This window comes from Oryctolagus cuniculus, chromosome 18 (assembly GCF_051225735.1).
Source record: "Oryctolagus cuniculus isolate XC-2025 breed Fujian yellow rabbit chromosome 18, ASM5122573v1, whole genome shotgun sequence".
Taxonomy (NCBI): domain Eukaryota; kingdom Metazoa; phylum Chordata; class Mammalia; order Lagomorpha; family Leporidae; genus Oryctolagus; species Oryctolagus cuniculus.
In genome coordinates, this window is record NC_142884.1 from 33,646,229 (window position 1) to 33,666,335 (window position 20,107).

A 20,107-nucleotide genomic window follows, 5' to 3' on the forward strand; every position below is an offset into this window, starting at 1 on the left:
CATTCCTCTTGTGCCCTGAACTCCATATGCCAGCCTAAAAACCAAAGCGCACATCAGAAAATTCATTACAAACCATGATAAATAAGAAAAATAAGAGCCAAAGAAATGCAAGAATCCATAATGATATTGGGCCTGATTTAGTCGCAAGGAAACCGGCTGTTCCCGGATTCATCTACCCCTCCAGGTGACTCCCTGTGGAATTCTGACTGAATTAACCTGAATATCGCAGTGAAACTCAGTTTGGAGGCAATTAATATCTGTCACCTAGCCAAAGTGTTCCATTTGACTTTCCAAAACACAAAAACTCACCTTGGTCGTGTTACCTGTAGATTTCTAAGCTTCAAACGCCTATTGGTTGTGTTTTTCATTCCATAATGGCTACTCTGTCCAAACTCTTGTTTGTATGCCCTCAGAATACAAAATTTGGGAAGGAAGAAGGCAAAACCAACTCAGACCCAGAAAACATTTAGGAAATTTCCACTCAAGAAACCAAAAGTCAGCTGAGGCTCCCAAAATAATGACAGCAAGCCAGAATTGGAGCAAGCCAACAGCTGTGCCCTGATGGAAAAAGGCCATTCTTCCGGTGCCCTGAACTCCATATTGCAGCTTCAAAACCAAAGCTGACATCAGAAAATTCATTACAAACCATGATAAATAAGACAAATGAGAAAAAAGACAAAGAAATGCAAGAATCCATAATGATATTGGGCTGGATTTATTCGCAAGGATACCGGCTGTTCCCAGTTCATCCACCCCTCCAGCTGACTGCCTGTGGAATTGTGACTGAATTCACCTGAAAATCGCAGTGAAACTCAGTTTGGAGGCAATTTATATCTGTCACCTCAGCCAACGTGTTCCATTTGATTTTCCAAAACACAAAACCTCACCTTGGTCATGTTGCCTGTAGATTTCTAAGCTTCAAATGCCTATTTGCTGTGTTTTTCATTACAAAATGGCTGCTCTGCCCAAACTCTTGTTTGTATGGCGTCAGAATACAAAATTTGGGAAGGAAGAAGGCAAAACCAACTCAGACCCTGAAAACATGCAGGAAATTGCTGCTCAAGAAACCAAAAGTCAGCTGAGGCACTTAAAACAATGACAGCAAGCCAGAATTCGAGCAGGCCAACAGCTGTGCCCTGTTTGAAAAAGGCCATTCCTCCGGTGCCCTGAACTGCGTATTGCAGCCTCAAAACCAAATCTCACATCAGAAAATTCATTACAAACCATGATAAATAAGAAAAATGAGAAAAAAGCCAAAGAAATGCAAGAATCCATAATGATATTAGGCTTGTTTTATTCGCATGGAAACCGGCTGTTCCCAGATTCATCCACCCCTCCAGCTGACTGCCTGTGGAATTCTGACTGAATTAACCTGAAAATCGCAGTGAAACTCAGTTTGGTAGCAATTAATATCTGCCACCTCAGCCAAAGCGTTCCATTTTATGTTCCAAAACACAAAAACTCACCATGGTCGTGCTACCTGTAGATTTCTAAGCTTCAAAATCCTATTTCTTGTGGTTTTTATTTCATAATGGCTACTCTGCCCAAACTCTTGTTTCTATGGCATCAGAAAAGATAATTTGGGAAGGCAGACAGCAAAACCAACTCAGACCCAGAAAACCCATAATGATATTGGGCTGGATTTATTCGCAAGGATACCGGCTGTGCCCAGATTCATCCACCCCTACAGCTGACTGCCTGTGGAATTGTGACTGAATTCACCTGAAGTCAGCCGCGGCACCCAAAACAATGACGGGAAGCAAGAATTGGAGCAGGCCAACAGCTGTGCCCTGTTTGAAAAAGACCATTCCTCTTGTGCCCTGAACTCCATATGCCAGCCTCAAAACCAAAGCTCACATCAGAAAATTCATCACAAACCATGATAAATAAGAAAAAGGAGAAAAAAGCCAAAGAAATGCAAGAATCCATAATGATATTCAGCTTGATTTCGTCACAAGGAAACCGGCTGTTCCCGGATTCATCCACCCCTCCAGCGGACTGCCTGTGGAATTCTGACGGAATTCACCTGAAAATCGCAGTGAAACTCAGTTTGGAGGCAATTACTATCTGTAACCTCAGCCAAAGTGTTCCATTTGATTTTCTAAAACACAAAAACTCACCTTGGTCGTATTACCTGTAGATTTCTAAGCTTTAAACGCATATTTGTAGTGTTTTTTATTTCATAATGGCTACTCTGCCGAAACTCTTGTTTGCATGCCATCAGAAAAGAAAATTTGGGAAGGAAGAAGGCAAAACCAACTCACACCCAGCAAACATTTAGGAAATTGCCGCTCAAGAAACCAAAATTCAGCTGAGGCACCCAAAGAAATGACAGCAAGCCAGATTTGGAGCAGGCCAAAGCTATGCCCTGTTTGAAAAAGAGTATTCCTCCGGTACCCTGAACTCCATATGCCAGCCTCAAAACCAAAGCTCACATCAGAAAATTCATTACAAACCATGATAAAGAAGTAAAATGAGAAAAAAGCCAAAGAAATGCAAGAATCCATAATGATATTGGGCTTGATTTAGTCGCAAGGAAACCGGCTGTTCCCAGATTCATCCACCACTCCTGCTGACTGCCTGTGGAATTCTGACTGAATTAACCAGAAAATCGCAGTGAAACTCACTTTGGAGGCAATATATATCTGTGACCTCAGCCAAAGTATTCCATTTGATTTTCCAAAACATAAAAACTCACCTTGGTTATGTTACCTGTAGATTTCTAAGCTTCAAAGGCCTATTTGTAATGTTTTTTAATTCATAATGGCAACTCTGTCCAAACTATTGGTTGTATCCTGTCAGAATACAATATTTGGGAAGGAAGAAGGCAAAACCAACTAAGATCCAGAAAACATTTAGTAAATTGCCACTCAAGAAACCAAAAGACAGCTGAGGCACCCAAAACAATGACAGCAAGCCAGAATTGGAGCATGCCAACAGCTGTGCCCTGATTGAAAAAGAACCTTCCTCTGGTGACCTGAACTCAATATGCCAGCCTCAAAACCAAAGCTCACATCAAAAAATTCATTACAAACCATGATAAATAAGAAAAATGAGAAAAAAGCGAAAGAAATGCAAGAATCCATAATGATATTGGGCTGGATTTAGTCGCCAGGAAACCGGCTATTCCCGGATTCATCAACCGCTCCTGCTGATTGCCTGTGGAATTCTGACTGAATTCACCTGAAAATCGCAGTGAAACTCAGTTTGGAGGCAATTAATATCTGTCTCCTCAGGCAAAGTGTTCCATTTGATTTTCCAAAACACAAAAACTCACCTTGGTCATGTTACCTGTAGATTTCTAAGCTTCAAACGCCTATTTGCTGTGTTTTTCATTACAAAATGGCTACTCTGCCCAAACTCTTGTTTGTATTGTGGCAGAATACAAAATTTGGGAAGGAAGAAGGCAAAACCAACTCAGACGCAGAAAACATTTAGGATATTGCCGCTCAAGAAACCACAAATCGTCTGAGGCTCCCAAAACAATGACAGCAAGCCAGAATTGGGGCAGGCCAAGAGCTGTGCCCTGTTTGAAAAAGAGCATTCCCAGCCGGCTCCGCGGCTCATTAAGCTAATCCTCCACCTAGCGGCCCCAGCACACCAGGTTCTAGTCCCGGTCTGGGTGCGGATTCTGTCCCGGTTGCCCCTCTTCCAGGCCAGCCCTCTGCTGTGGCCAGGGAGTGCAGTGGAGGATGGCCCAAGTGCTGGGGCACTGCACCCCATGGGAGACCAGGAAAAGCACCTGGCTCCTGGTTCCTGCAATCGGATCAGCGCGGTGCGCCCGCCGCAGCACACTGGCCGCGGCGGCCATTGGAGGGTGAACCAACGGCAAAGGAAGAAATTTCTCCCTGTCTCTCTCTCTCACTGTCCACTCTGCCTGTCAAGAAAAAAAAAAAAAAGGAAAAAGACCATTCCCCCGGATCCTGAACTCCGTATTGCAGCTTCAAAACCAAAGCTCACCTCAGAAAATTCATTACAAACCATGATAAATAAGAAAAATAAGAAAAAGGCCAAAGAAATGCAAGAATCCATTATGATATTGGGCTTGATTCACTCAAAGGAAACAGGCTGTTCCAGGATTCATCCACCCCTGCAGCTGACTGCCTGTGGTATTCTGACTGAATTAACCTGAAAATCACAGTGAAACTCAGTTTGGAGGCAATTAATATCTATCACCTCAGCCAAAGTGTTCCATTTGATTTTCCAAAACACAAAAACTCACCTTGGTCATGTTACCTGTAGATTTATAAGCTTCAAACGCCTATTGGTTGTGTTTTTTATTTCATAACACCTACTCTGTCCAAACTCTTGTTTGTATTGCATCAGAATACAAAATTTGGGAAGGAAGAAGGCAAAACCAACACAGACCCAAAAAACATCTAGTAAATTGACACACTGGAATCCACAAATTTGCTGAAGCACTCAAAACATTGACAGCAAGCCAGAATTGGAGGAGGCCAACAGCTGTGCCCTGATTGAAAAGAACCATCCTCATGTTCCCTGAACCCAATATGCCAGCCTTAAAACCAGAGCTCACATCAGAAAATTTATTACAAACCATGATACATAAGAGAAATGAGAAAAAGCCAAAGAAATGCAAGAATCCATAATGATATTGGGCTTGATTTAGTCTCAAGGAAATCAGCTCTTCCCAGATTCATCCCCCCCTCCTGCTGACTACCTGTGGAATTCTGACTGAATTAACATGAAAATCACAGTGAAACTCAGTTTGGAAGCAATTAATATCTGTCACCTCAGCCAAAGTGTTCCATTTGATTTTCCAAAACACAAAAACTCACCATGGTCGTGTTACCTGTAGATTTCTAAGCTTCAAAAGCCTATTTGTTGTGGTTTTTATTTCATAATGGCTACTCTGTCCAAACTCTTGTTTGTATTGCGTCAGAATACAAAATTTGGGAAGGAAGAAGGCAAAACCAACTCAGACCCAGAAAACATTTAGGAAATTGCCGCTCAAGAAACCAAAAGTCAGCTGAGGTACCCAAACCAATTACATTAAACCAGAATTGGAGCAAGCAAAGAGCTGTGCCCTGATTGAAAAAGAACCATCCTCTTCTGCCCTGAACTCCATCTTCCAGACTGAAAACCAAAGCTCACATCAGAAAATTCATTACACACCATGATAAATAAGAAAAATGAGAATAAATCCAAAGAAATGCAAGATTCCATAATGATATTAGGTTTGATTAGGCGCAAGGAAACCGATTGTTCCCAGATTCATCCACCCCTCCAGCTGACTGCCTGTGGAATTCTGACTGAATTAACCTGAAAATCACAGTGAAACTCAGTTTGGAGGCAATTAATATCTGTCACCTCAGCCAAAGTGTTCCATTTTATATTCCAAAACACAAAAACTCACCTTGGTCATGTTACCAGTAGATGTCTAAGCTTCAAACGCCTATTTGTTGTGTTTTTTATTTCATAATGGCTACTCTGTCTAAACTCTTGTTTGTATTGCGTCAGAAGCAACATTTGAAGGAAGAAGGCAAAACCAACTCAGACCCAGAAAACATTTAGGAACTTGCCGCTCAAGAAAGCAAACTCAGCTGAGGCACCCAAACCAATGACAGTAAGCCAGAATTGGAGCAAGCAAAGGTCTGTGCCCTGATTGAATATGGCCATTCCTCCGGTGCCCTGAACTCCATCTTGCAGACTCAAAACCAAAGCTCACATCAGAAAATTCATTACAAACCATGATAAATAAGAAAAATGAGAAAAAAGCCAAAGAAATGCAAGAATCCATAATGATATTGGGCTTGATTCAGTCGCAAGGAAACCGGCTGTTCCCAGATTCATCCACCCCTCCATCTGGCTACCTGTGGAATTCGACTGAATTAACCTGAACATCGCAGTGAAACTCAGTTTGGAGGCAATTAATATCTGTCACCTCAGTCAAAGTGTTCCATTTGATTTTCCAAAACACAAAAACTCACCTTGGTCGTGTTTTCTGTACATGTATAACCTTGAAATGCTTGTTTGTTGTGTTTTTTATTTCATAATGGCTACTTTGACCAAACTCTTGTTTATATTGCATCAGAATACAACATTTGGGAAGGAAGAAGGAAAAACCAACTCAGACCCAGAAAACATTTAGGAAAATGCCGCTCAAGAAACCACAAATCGGCTGAGGCACCCAAAACAATGACAGCAAGCCAGAATTGGAGCAAGCCAACACTTATGCCCTGATTGAAAATGCCATTCCTCTTGTGCCCTGAACTCCATATGCCAGCCTAAAAACCAAAGCGCACATCAGAAAATTCTTTACAAACCATGATAAATAAGAAAAATAAGAGCCAAAGAAATGCAAGAATCCATAATGATATTGGGCTTGATTTAGTCGCAAGGAAACCGGCTGTTCCCGGATTCATCTACCCCTCCAGGTGACTGCCTGTGGAATTCTGACTGAATTAACCTGAATATCGCAGAGAAACTCAGTTTGGAGGCAATTAATATCTGTCACCTAGCCAAAGTGTTCCATTTGACTTTCCAAAACACAAAAACTCACCTTGGTCGTGTTACCTGTAGATTTCTAAGCTTCAAACGCCTATTGGTTGTGTTTTTCATTCCATAATGGCTATTCTGTCCAAACTCTTGTTTGTATGGCGTCAGAATACAACATTTCGGAAGGAAGAAGGCAAAACCAACTCAGACCCAGAAAACATTTAGGAAATTTCCACTCAAGAAACCAAAAGTCAGCTGAGGCTCCCAAAATAATGACAGCAAGCCAGAATTGGAGCAAGCCAACAGCTGTGCCCTGATGGAAAAAGGCCATTCCTCCGGTGCCCTGAACTCCATATTGCAGCTTCAAAACCAAAGCTGACATCAGAAAATTCATTACAAACCATGATAAATAAGACAAATGAGAAAAAAGACAAAGAAATGCAAGAATCCATAATGATATTGGGCTGGATTTATTCGCAAGGATACCGGCTGTTCCCAGATTCATCCACCCCTCCAGCTGACTGCCTGTGGAATTGTGACTGAATTCACCTGAAAATCGCAGTGAAACTCAGTTTGGAGGCAATTTATATCTGTCATCTCAGCCAACGTGTTCCATTTGATTTTCCAAAACACAAAACCTGACCTTGGTCATGTTACCTGTAGATTTCTAAGCTTCAAATGCCTATTTGCTGTGTTTTTCATTACAAAATGGCTGCTCTGCCCAAACTCTTGTTTGTATGGCGTCAGAATACAAAATTTGGGAAGGAAGAAGGCAAAACCAACTCAGACCCTGAAAACATGCAGGAAATTGCTGCTCAAGAAACCAAAAGTCAGCTGAGGCACTTAAAACAATGACAGCAAGCCAGAATTTGAGCAGGCCAATAGCTGTGCCCTGTTTGAAAAAGGCCATTCCTCCGGTGCCCTGAACTGCATATTGCAGCATCAAAACCAAATCTCACATCAGAAAATTCATTACAAACCTTGATAAATAAAAAATGAGAAAAAAGCCAAAGAAATGCAAGAATCCATAATGATATTAGGCTTGTTTTATTCGCATGGAAACCGGCTGTTCCCAGATTCATCCACCCCTCCAGCTGACTGCCTGTGGAATTCTGACTGAATTAACCTGAAAATCGCAGTGAAACTCAGTTTGGTAGCAATTAATATCTGTCACCTCAGCCAAAGCGTTCCATTTTATGTTCCAAAACACAAAAACTCACCATGGTCGTGCTACCTGTAGATTTCTAAGCTTCAAAATCCTATTTCTTGTGGTTTTTATTTCATAATGGCTACTCTGCCCAAACTCTTGTTTGTATGGCATCAGAAAAGATAATTTGGGAAGGCAGACAGCAAAACCAACTCAGACCCAGAAAACCCATAATGATATTGGGCTGGATTTATTCGCAAGGATACCGGCTGTGCCCAGATTCATCCACCCCTACAGCTGACTGCCTGTGGAATTGTGACTGAATTCACCTGAAGTCAGCCGCGGCACCCAAAACAATGACGGGAAACAAGAATTGGAGCAGGCCAACAGCTGTGCCCTGTTTGAAAAAGACCATTCCTCTTGTGCCCTGAACTCCATATGCCAGCCTCAAAACCAAAGCTCACATCAGAAAATTCATCACAAACCATGATAAATAAGAAAAAGGAGAAAAAAGCCAAAGAAATGCAAGAATCCATTATGATATTGGGCTTGATTCACTCGAAGGAAACAGGCTGTTCCAGGATTCATCCACCCCTGCAGCTGACTGCCTGTGGTATTCTGACTGAATTAACCTGAAAATCACAGTGAAACTCAGTTTGGAGGAAATTAATATCTGTCACCTCAGCCAAAGTGTTCCATTTGATTTTCCAAAACACAAAAACTCACCTTGGTCGTGTTACCTGTAGATTTCTAAGCTTCAAACGCCTATTTGTTGTGTTTTTTATTTCATAATACGTACTCTGTCCAAACTCTTGTTTGTATTGCATCAGAATACAAAATTTGGGAAGGAAGAAGGCAAAACCAACACAGACCCAAAAAACATCTAGTAAATTGACACACTAGAATCCACAAATTTGCTGAAGCACTCAAAACATTGACAGCAAGCCAGAATTGGAGGAGGACAACAGCTGTGCCCTGATTGAAAAGAACCATCCTCTTGTTCCCTGAACCCAATATGCCAGCCTTAAAACCAGAGCTCACATCAGAAAATTTATTGCAAACCATGATACATAAGAGAAATGAGAAAAAGCCAAAGAAATGCAAGAATCCATAATGATATTGGGCTTGATTTAGTCGCAAGGAAACCGGCTGTTCCTGGATTCATCCACCCCTGCAGCTGAATGCCTGTGGAATTCTGATGGAATTAACCTGAAAATCGCAGGGAAACTCAGTTTGGAGGCAATTAATATCTGTCACCTCAGCCAAAGTGTTCCATTTTCTTTTCCAAAACACAAAAACTCACCTTGGTCGTGTTACCTGTAGATTTCTGAGCTTCAAACGCCTATTTGTTGCACTTTTTATTTCATAATAGCTACTCTGTCCAAACTCTTGTTTGTATTGCATCAGAATACAAAATTTGGGAAGGAAGAAGGCAAAACCAACTCAGACCCAGAAAATATTTAGGAAATTACTGCTCAAGGAACCAAAAGTAAGCTGAGGCATGCAGAACAATGACAGCAAGACAGAATTGGAGCAAGCCAACAGCTATGCCCTGATTGAAAAAGAACCATTCTCTTGTACCCTGAAATCCATTTTGCAGCCTCAAAACCAAAGCTCACATCAGAAAATTCATAACAAACCATGATAAATAAGGGAAATGTGAAAAAGCCAAAGAAATGCAAGAGTCCTTTGTGATATTTGGCTGGATTTAGACACAAGGAAACTGGCTGTTTCAGGATTCATCCCACCATTAAACAGACTGACTTTGGAATTCTGATTGAATTCACCTCAAAATTGCACTCACACTCAATTTGGAGGAAATTAGTATCTGTCCCCTCAGCAGAAGGGGTCCATGTCACTATCCAAAACAAAGAAACTCATCTTGATTGTGTTGCCTGTACAGTTCTAATCCTGAAAGGCCAATTTCCTTTGTTTTTTTTTTTTTCTTTCATAATGGCTACTCTGTAAAAATCTTGCTTGTATTGCATCAGAATACAAAATTTGGGAATAAGAAGGCAAAAGTAACTCAGACCCAGAAAACATTTAGGAAATTGCCACTCAAGAATCCACAAATCAGCTGAGGCACCCAAAACAATGACAGCAAGCCAGAATTGGAGCAACCCAACAGCTGTGCCCTGATTGAAAAACAACCCTCCTCTTGTGCCCTGAACTCAATATGCCAGCTTAAAACCAAAGCTCACATCAGAAAATTCATTACAAACCATGATAAATAAGACAAATGAGAAAAAGCCAAAGAAATGCAAGAATCCATAATGATATTGGGCTTGATTTAGTCGCAAGGAAATCGGCTCGTCCAAGATTCATCCCCCCCTCCAGCTGACTGCCTGTGGAATTCTGACTGAATTAACCTGAAAATCGCAGTGACAATCAGTTTGGAGGCAATTACTATCTGTCACCTCAGCCAAAGTGCTCCACTTTATTTTCCAAAACACAAAAACTCACTTGGTCTTGTTACCTGTAGATGTATAAGCTTCAAACCAAAGTGTTCCATTTGATTTTCCAAAACACAAAATCTCACCTTGGTCGTGTTACCTGTAGCTTCAAATGCCTATTTGTTGTGTTTTTAATTTCATAATGGCTACTCTGTCCAAACTCTTGTTTGTATTGCGTCAGAATAGAAAATTTGGGAAGGAAGAAGGCAAAACCAACTGAGACCCAGAAAACATTTAGGAAATTGCCACTCAAGAAACCACAACTCGGCTGAGGCACCCAAACCAATGACAGCAAGCCAGAATTGGAGCAACCCAACAGCTGTGCCCTGATTGAAAAAGTTCCTTCCTTTTGTGACCTCAACTCAATATGCCAGCCTAAAAACCAAAGCTCACATCAGAAAATTCATTACAAACCATGATAAATAAGAAAAATGAGAAAAAAGTCAAAGAAATGCAAGAATCCATAATGATATTGGACTTCATTTAGTCACAAGGAAACCGGCTATTACCGGATTCATCCACCCATCCAGCTGACTGACTGTGGAATTCTGACTGAATTAAGCTGAATGGAGGCAGTTAATATCTGTCACCACAGCCAAAGTGTTCCATTTTATTTTCCAAAACACAAAATCTCACCTTGGTCATGTTGCCTGTAGATTTCTAAGCTTCAAACGCCTATTTGTTGTGTTTTTTATTTCATAATGGCTACTCTGTCCAAACTCTTGTTTATATTGTGTCAGAATACAAAATTTGGGAAGAAAGCAGGCAAAACCAACTGAGACTCAGAAAACATTTACCGAATTTCCGCTCAAGAAACCAAAAGTCAGCTGAGGCACCAAAAACAATGAAAGCAAGCCAGAACTTGAGCAAGCCAACAGCTGTGCCCTGATTGAAAAAGACCATTAATCCAGTGCCCTGAACTCCATATTGCAGTCTCAAAACCAAAGCTCACATCAGAAAATTCATTACAAACCATGATAAATAAGAAAAATGAGAAAAAAGCCAAAGAATTGCAAGAATCCATAATGATATTGGGCTTGATTTAGTCATAAGGAAACTGGCTGTTCCCGGATTCATCCACCCCTCCAGCTGACTGCCTGTGGATTTCTGACTGAATTAACCTGAAAATCACAGTGAAACTCTGTTTGGAGGCAATTAATATCTGTCACCTCAGCCAAAGTGTTCCATTGTATTTTCCAAAACACAAAAACTCACCTTGGTCGTGTTACCTGTAGATGTATAAGCTTCAAACGCCTATTTGTTTTGTTGCTTATTTCATAATGGCTACTGTAAACAAACTCTTGTTTGTATTGCATCAGAATACAAAATTTGGGAAGAAAGAAGGCAAAATCAACTCAGACCCAATAATCATTTAGGAAAATGCCGTTCAAGAAACCAAAAGTCAGCTGAGACACCCAAAACAATGACAGCAAGCCAGAAGTGGAGCAAGCCAACAGCTGTGCCCTGATTGAAAAAGAACCATCCTCTTGTGCCCTGAACTCCATATTGCAGCCTCAAAAGCAAAGCTCACATCAGAAAATTCATTACAAACCAGGATAAATAAGGGAAATGTGAAAAAAACAAAGAAATGCAAGAGTCCTTTGTGATATTTGGCTGGATTTAGACACAAGGAAACCGGCTGTTCCCGGATTCTTCCACCACTCCAGCTGACTGCCTGTGGAATTCTGACTGAATTAACCTGAAAATCGCAGTGAAACTCAGTTTGGAGGCAATTAATATCTGTCACCTCAGCCAAAGTGTTTCATTTGATTTTCCAAAACACAAAACCTCACCTTGGTCATGTTACCTGTAGATTTCTAAGCTTCAAATGCCTATTTGCTGTGTTGTTTATTTCAAAGTGGCTACTTTGTCCAAATTCTTGTTTGTATTGCGTCAGAATACAAAATTTGGGAAGGAAGAAGGCAAAACCAACTGAGATTCAGAAAACATTTAGGAAATTGCCGCTCAAGAAACTGAAGGACACTGAGGCACCCAAAACCTTGAAAGGAAGACAGAATTGGAGTAAGCCAACAGCTGTTACCTGATTGAAAAAGACCATTCCTCCGGTGCCCTGAACTCCATCTTGCCGGTTCAAAACCAAAGCTCACATCAGAAAATTTATTACAAACCATGAAAAATAAGAAAAATCCTAAAAAATCCAAAGAAATTCAGGAGTTCTTAGTGATATTGGGCTTGAATCATTCCCTTCTTAATGGCTGTTTCCAGATTCATCCATACCTCCCAGCTGAGTGTCTGTGGTTTCTGACTGAATTAACATGAAAATCGCAGTGAAACTCGGTTTGGAGGCAATTACTATCTGTCACCTCAGCCAAAGTGTTCCATTTGATTTTCCAAAACACAAAAACTCACCTTGGTCGTGTTACCTGTAGATTTCTAAGCTTCAAATGCATATTTGTTGTGTTGTTTATTTCATAATGGCTACTCTGTCCAAACTCTTGTTTATATTGCGTCAGAATACAAAATTTGGGAAGGAAGAAGGCAAATCCAACTGAGACTCAGAAAACATTTAGGAAATTGCCGCTCAAGAAACCTAAAGTCAGCTGAGGCACCAAAAAAAATGACAGCAATCCAGAAATTGAGCAAGCCAACAGCTGTGCCCTGATTGAAAAAGACCATTAATCCAGTGCCTGAATTCCATATTCAAGCCTCAAAACCAAAGCTCACATCAGAAAATTCATTACAGACCATGATAAATAAGAAAAATGAGAAAAAAGCCAAAGAAATGCAAGAATCCATAATGATATTGGGCTTGATTTAGTTGCAAGGAAACCGGCTGTTCCCGGATTCATCCACCCCTCCAGCTGACTGCCTGTGGAATTCTGACTGAATTCACCTGAAAATTGCAGTGAAACTCAGTTTGGAGGCAATTAATATCTGTCACCTCAGCCAAAGTTTCCATTTTATTTTCCAAAACACAAAAACTCACCTTGGTCGTGTTACCTGTAGATTTCTAAGCTTCAAACACCTATTTGTTGTGTTTTTTATTTCATAATGGCTACCGTGCCCAAACTCTTGTTTGTATAGTGGCAGAATACAAAATTTGGGAAGGAAGAAGCCAAAACCAACTCAGACCCAGAAAACATTTAGGAAATTGCCGCTCAAGAAACCAAAAGTCAGCTGAGGCACCCAAAACAATGACAGCAAGGCAAAATGGGAGCAAGGCGACAACTGTGCCCTGTTTGAAAAAGACCATTCCTCCTGTACCCTGAACTCCATATTCCAGCCTCAAAACCAAAGCTCACAGCAGAAAATTCATTACAAACCATGATAAATAAGGGAAATGTGAAAAAGCCAAAGAAATGCAGGAGTCCTTTGTGAAATTTGGTTGGATTCAGACACAAGGAAACTGGCTGTTCCCAGATTCATACCCCCTTCCACAGACAGACTTTGGAATTCTGATTGAATTCACCTCAAAATCGCACTCACACTCAATTTGGAGGGAATTAGGATCTGTCCCCTCAGCAGAAGGGTATCATGTCATTTTCCAAAACACAGAAACTCATCTTGGTCGAGTGTCCTGTAGATTTCTAATCCTGAAAGGGCAATTTGCTGTGTTATTTTTTCTTTCATAATGGCTACTCTGTCAAAATCTTGCTTGTATTGCATCAGAATACAAAATTTGGGAAGGAAGAAGGTAAAACCGACTCAGACCCAGAAAATATTTAGCAAATTACCGCTCAAGAAACCACAAATCGGCTGAGGCACCCAAAACAATGACAGCAAGCCAGAATTGGAGCAAGCCAACAGCTGTGCCCTGATTGAACAAAACCATTAATCCAGTGCCCTGAACTCCATATTCCAGCCTCAAAACCAAAGCTCACAAAAAATAATCATTACAAAAAATGATAAATAAGGGAAATCTGAGAAAGCCAAAGTAATTCAAGAGTCCTTTGTGGTATTTGGCTGGATTTAGACAGAAGGAAACAGGCTGTTTCTGGATTCATCCCCCCCTTCCACAGACTGACTTTGGAATTCTGACTCAATTCACCTCAAAATCGCACTCACACTCAATTTGGAGGGAATTAGTATCTGTCCCCTCAGCAGAAGTGTTCCATGTGAATTTCCAAAACACAGAAACTCATCTTGGTCGTGTTGCCTGTAGATTTCTAATCCTGAAAGGGCAATTTACTATGTTTTTTTTTTCTTTCATAATGGCTACTCTGTCCAAAATCTTGCTTGTATTGCGTCAGAATACAAAATTTGGGAATAAGAAGGCAAATCCGATCAGAACCAGAAAACATTTAGGAAACTGCAGAAAAAGAATCCACAAATCAGCTGAGGCACCCAAAACAATGACAGCAAGCAGAATTGGAGCACGGCAACAGCTGTGCCCTGATTGAAAAAGAACCTTCCTCTTGTGCCCTAAACTCAATATGCCAGCCACAAAACCAAAGCTCACATCAAAAAATTCTTTTCAAACCATGATAAATAGGAAAAATCAGAAAAAAGCCAAAGAAATGCAAGTTTTCTTAGTGATATTGGGCTTGATTTATTCCTAAGTAAACAGCTGTTTCCAGATTCATCCACAACTCCCAGCTGAGTGAATAGGGATTCTGACTGAATTCACCTCAAAATGGCAGTGAAATTCGGTTTGGAGACAATTAATATCTGTCACCTCAGCCAAAGTGTTCCATTTTATTTTCCAAAACAAAAAAACTCACTTTGGTCATGTTACCTATAGATTTCCAAGCTTCAAACGCCTATTTGTTGTGTTTTTTATTTCATAATGGCTACTCTGTCCAAAATCTTCCTTGTATTGCATCACATACAAAATTTGGGAAGGTAGAAGGCAAAGCCAACTCAGACACAGAAAACATTTAGGAAATTGCCACTCAAGAAACCAAAAGTCAGCTGAGGCACCCAAAACCATGACAGCAAGCCAGAATTGGAGGAGGCAATCAGCTGAGTCCTGATTGAAAAAGGCCATTCTTCCGGGACCCTGAACTCCATATTCCAGCCTCAAAACCAAAGCTGACATCAGGAAATTCATTACAAACCACGATACATAAGAAAAATGAGAAAAAAGCCAAGAAATGCAAGAATCCATAATGATATTGAGCTGGATTTAGTCGCAAGGAAACGGGCTGTTCCCGGATTCATCCACCCCTCCAGCTGACTGCCTGTGGAATTCTGACTGAATTAACCTGAAAATCGCAGTGAAACTCAGTTTGGAGGCAATTAATATCTGTCACCTCAGCCAAAGTGTTCCATTTGATTTTCCAAAACAGAAAAACTCACCTTGGTTGTTTTACCTGTAGATGTCTAAGTTTCAACATCCTATTTGTTGTGTGTTTTCTTTCATAATGGCTACTCTGTCCAAACTCTTGTTTGTATTGCATCAGAATACAAAATTTCAGAAGGAAGAAGGCAACACCAAATCAGACCCAGAAAACATTTAGGAAATTGCCGCTCAAGAAGCCAAAAGTCACTGAGGCACCCAAAACAATGACAGCAAGCCAGAAGAGGAGCAAGCCAACAGCTGTGCCCTGATTGAAAAAGAACCTTCCTCTTGTGCCCTGAACTCAATATGCCAGCCTCAAAACCAAAGCTCACATCAGAAAATTCATTACAAACCATGATAAATAAGAAAAAAGAGAAAAAAGCCAAAGAAATGCAAGAATCCATAATGATATAGGGCTTGATTTAGTCGCTAGGAAACCGATTGTTCCCAGATTCATCCACCCCTCCAGCTGACTGCCTGTGGAATTCTGACTGAATTAACCTGAAAATCACAGTGAAACTCAGTTTGGAGGCAATTAATATCTGTCACCTCAGCCAAAGTGTTCCATTTTATATTCCAAAACACAAAAACTCACCTTGGTAGTGTTACTTGTAGATTTCTAAGCTTCAAACGCCTATTAGTTGTGTTTTTTCTTTCGTAATGGCTACTCTGTCCAAACTCTTCTTTGCATTGCATCAGAATACAAAATTTGGGAAGGAAGAAGGCAAAGCCAACTCAGACCCTGAAAACATTTCGGAAATTGCCACACAAGAAACCACAAATCGGCTGAGGCACTCAAAACAATGACAGCAAGCCAGAAGTGGAGCAAGCCAACAGCTGTGCCCTGATTGAAAAAGAACCATCCTCTTGTGCCCTGAACTCCATATTGCAGCCTCAAAACCAAAGCTCACATCATAAAATTCATTACAAACCATGATAAATAAGAAAAAAGAGAAAAAAGCCAAAGAAATGCAAGAATCCATAATGATATTGGGTTTGATTTAGTTGCAAGGAAACCGGCTGTTCCCAGATTCATCCACTACTAAAGCTGATGGCCTGTGGAATTCTGACTGAATTAACCTGACAATCGCAGTGAAACTCAAGAAACCAAATTTCAGCTGAGGCACCCAAAACAAAGACAATAGCCAGAATTGGAGCAGGCCAACAGCTGTGCCCTGTTTGAAAAGACCATTCCTCCTGTGCCCTGAACTCAAAATGCCAGCCTCAAAACCAAAGCTCACATCAGAAAATTCATTACAAACCATGATAAATAAGGGAAATGTGAAAAAGCCAAAGAAATGCAAGAGTCCTTTGTGATATTTGGCAGGATTTAGACACAAAGAAACTGGCTGTTTCCAGATTCATCCCCCCCTTCCACAGACTGACTTTGGAATTCTGATTGAATTCACCTCAAAATCGCTCTCACACTCCATTTGGAGGGCATTAGAATCTGTCCCCTCAGCAGAAGCGTTCCATGTCATTTTCCAAAACACAGAATCTCATCTTGGTTGTGTTGCCTATGGATTTCTAATCCTGAAAGGTCAATTTGCTGTGTTTTTTTTTTCTTTCATAATGGCTACTCTGTCCAAAATCTTGCTTGTATTGCATCAGAATACAAAAATTGGGAAGGAAGAAGGCAAAACCAACTCAGACCCATAAAACATTTAGGAAATTGCCACACAAGAAACCACAAATCAGCTGAGGCACCCAAAACAATGACAGCAAGCCAGAAGTGGAGCAAGCCAACAGCTGTGCCCTGATTGAAAAAGAACCTTCCTCTTGTGCCCTGAACTCAATATGCCAGCCTCAAAACCAAAGCTCACATCAGAAAATTCATACAAACCATGATAAATAAGGGAAATGTGAAAAAGCTGAAGAAATGCAAGCCTGTGGAATCCTAACTGAATTAACTGAATTAACCTGAAAATCGCAGTGAAACTGAGTTTGGAGGCAATTAATATCTGTCACCTCAGCCAAAATGTTCCATTTCATTTTCCAAAACACAAAAACAGCTTGGTCATGTTACCTGTAGATTTGTATGCTTCAAACACATATTTGTTGTGTTTTTTATTTCATAATGGCTACTCTGACCAAAATCTTGCTTGTATTGCATCAGAATACAAAATTTGGGAAGGAAGAAGGCAAAGCCAACTCAGACCCAGAGAACATTTAGGAAATTGCCACTCAAGAAACCAAAAGACAGCTGAGGCACCCAAAATAATGACAGCAAGCCAGAATTGGAGCAAGCCAACAGCTGTGCCCTGATTGAAAAAGAACCTTCCTCTTGTACCCTGAACTCAATATGCCAGCCTCAAAACCAAAGCTCATATCAGAAAATTCATTACAAACCATGATAAATAAGAAAAAAGAGAAAAAAGCCAAAAAAATGCAAGAATCCATAATGATATAGGGCTTGATTTAGTCGCTAGGAAACGAGCTGTTCACGGATTCATCCACCCCTCCAGCTGCTGCCTGTGGAATTCTGAATGAATTAACCTGAAAATCGCAGTGAAACTCAGTTTGGAGGCAATTAATATCTGTCACCTCAGCCAAAGTGTTCCATTTTATTTTCCAAGACACAAAAACTCACCTTGGTCATGTTACCTGTAGATTTCTAAGCTTCAAACGCCTATTAGTTGTGTTTTTTATTTCATAATGGCTACTCTGTCGAAAATCTCGCTTGTATTGCATCAGAATACAAAATTTGGGAAGGAAGAAGGCAAAGCCAACTCAGACCCAGAGAACATTTAGGAAATTGCCACACAGGAAACCACAAATTGGCTGAGGAACCCAAAACAATGACAGCAAGCCAGAATTGCAGCAAGCCAACAACTGTACCCTCTTTGAAAAAGACAGGTCCTCCAGTACCCTGAACTCCATATTGCAGCCTCAAAACCAAGCTCACATCAGAAAATTCATTAGAAACCATGATAAATCAAGGAAATGTGAAAAAGCCATAGAAATGCAAGAGTCCTTTTTGATATTTGGCTGGATTCAGATACAAGGAAACTGGCTGTTTCCAGATTCATTCCCCCCTTCCACAGACTGACTTTGGAATTCTGATTGAATTCACCTCAAAATCGCACTCACACTCAATTTGGAGGGAATTAGAATCTGTCCCCTCAGCAGAAGGGTTACATGTCATTTTCCAAAACACAGAAACTCATCTTGGTCGTGTAGCCTGTAGATTTCTAATCCTGAAAGGGCAATGCGCTGTGTTTTTTTTTTTTTTTCTTTCATAATGGCTACTCTCCAAAATCTTGCTTGTATTGCATCAGAATACAAAATTTGGGAATAAGTAGGCAAAACCGACTCAGACCCAGAAAACATTTAGGAAATTGGCACTCAAGAAACCACAAATCAGCTGAGACACCCAAAACAATGACAGCAAGGCAGAATTGGAGCAAGCCAACAGCTGTGCCCTGATTGAAAAAGAACCTTCCTCTTGTGCCTGAACTCAATATGCCAGCCTCAAAACCAAAGCTCACATCAGAAAATTCATTACAAACCATGATAAATAAGAAAAAAGAGAAAAAAGCCAAAAAAATGCAAGAATCCATAATGATATAAGGCTTGATTTAGTCACAAGGAAACCGGATCTTCCCGGATTCATCCACCCCTCCAGCTGACTGCCTGTGGAATTCTGACTGAATTAACCTGAAAATCACAGTGAAACTCAGTTTGGAGGCAATTAATATCTGTCACCTCAGCCAAAGTGTTCCATTTTATTTTCATAAACACAAAAACTCACCTTGGTCATGTTACCTGTACATTTCTAAGCTTCAAAACCTATTTGTTGTGTTTTTTATTTCATAATGGCTTTTCTGTACAAACTCTTCTTTGCATTGCATCAGAATACAAAATTTGGGAAGGAAGAAGGCAAAGCCAACTCAGACCCAGAAAACATTTGGGAAATTGCCACACAAGAAACCACAAATCGGCTGAGGTACTCAAAATAAGGACAGCAAGCCAGAACTGCAGCCAGCCAACAGCTGTGCCCTGATTGAAAAAGAACCATCCTCTTCTGCCCTGAACTCAATATGCCAGCCTCAAAACCAAAGCTCACATCAGAAAATTCATTACAAACCATGATAAATAAGAAAAAAGAGAAAAAAGCCAAAGAAATGCAAGAGTACCTTGTGATATTTGGCTGGATTTAGACACAAGGAAACTGGATGTTTCCAGATTCATCCCCCCCTTCCACAGACTGACTTTGGAATTCTGATTGAATTCACCTCAAAATCGCACTCACAATCATTTGGGAGGGAATTAGAATCTGTCCCCTCAGCAGAAGCGTTCTATGTCATTTTCCAAAACACAGAAACTCATCTTGGTCGTGTTGCCTGTAGATTTGTAATCCTGAAAGGGCAATGCGCTTTTTTTTTCTTTCATAATGGCTACTCTCCAAAATCTTGCTTGTATTGCATCAGAATACAAAATTTGGGAATAAGTAGGCAAAACCGACTCAGACCCAGAAAACATTTAGGAAATTGGCACTCAAGAAACCACAAATCGGCTGAGGTACCCAAAACAATGACAGCAAGCCAGAAGTGGAGCAAGCCAACAGCTGTGCCCTGATTGAAAAAGAACCTTCCTCTTGTGCCCTGAACTCAATATGCCAGCCTCAAAACCAAAGCTCACATCAGAAAATTCATTACAAACCATGATAAATAAGGGAAATGTGAAAAAGCCAAAGAAATGCAAGAGTCCTTTGTGATATTTGGCAGGATTTAGACACAAAGAAACTGGCTGTTTCCAGATTCATCCCCCCCTTCCACAGACCGACTTTGGAATTCTGATTGAATT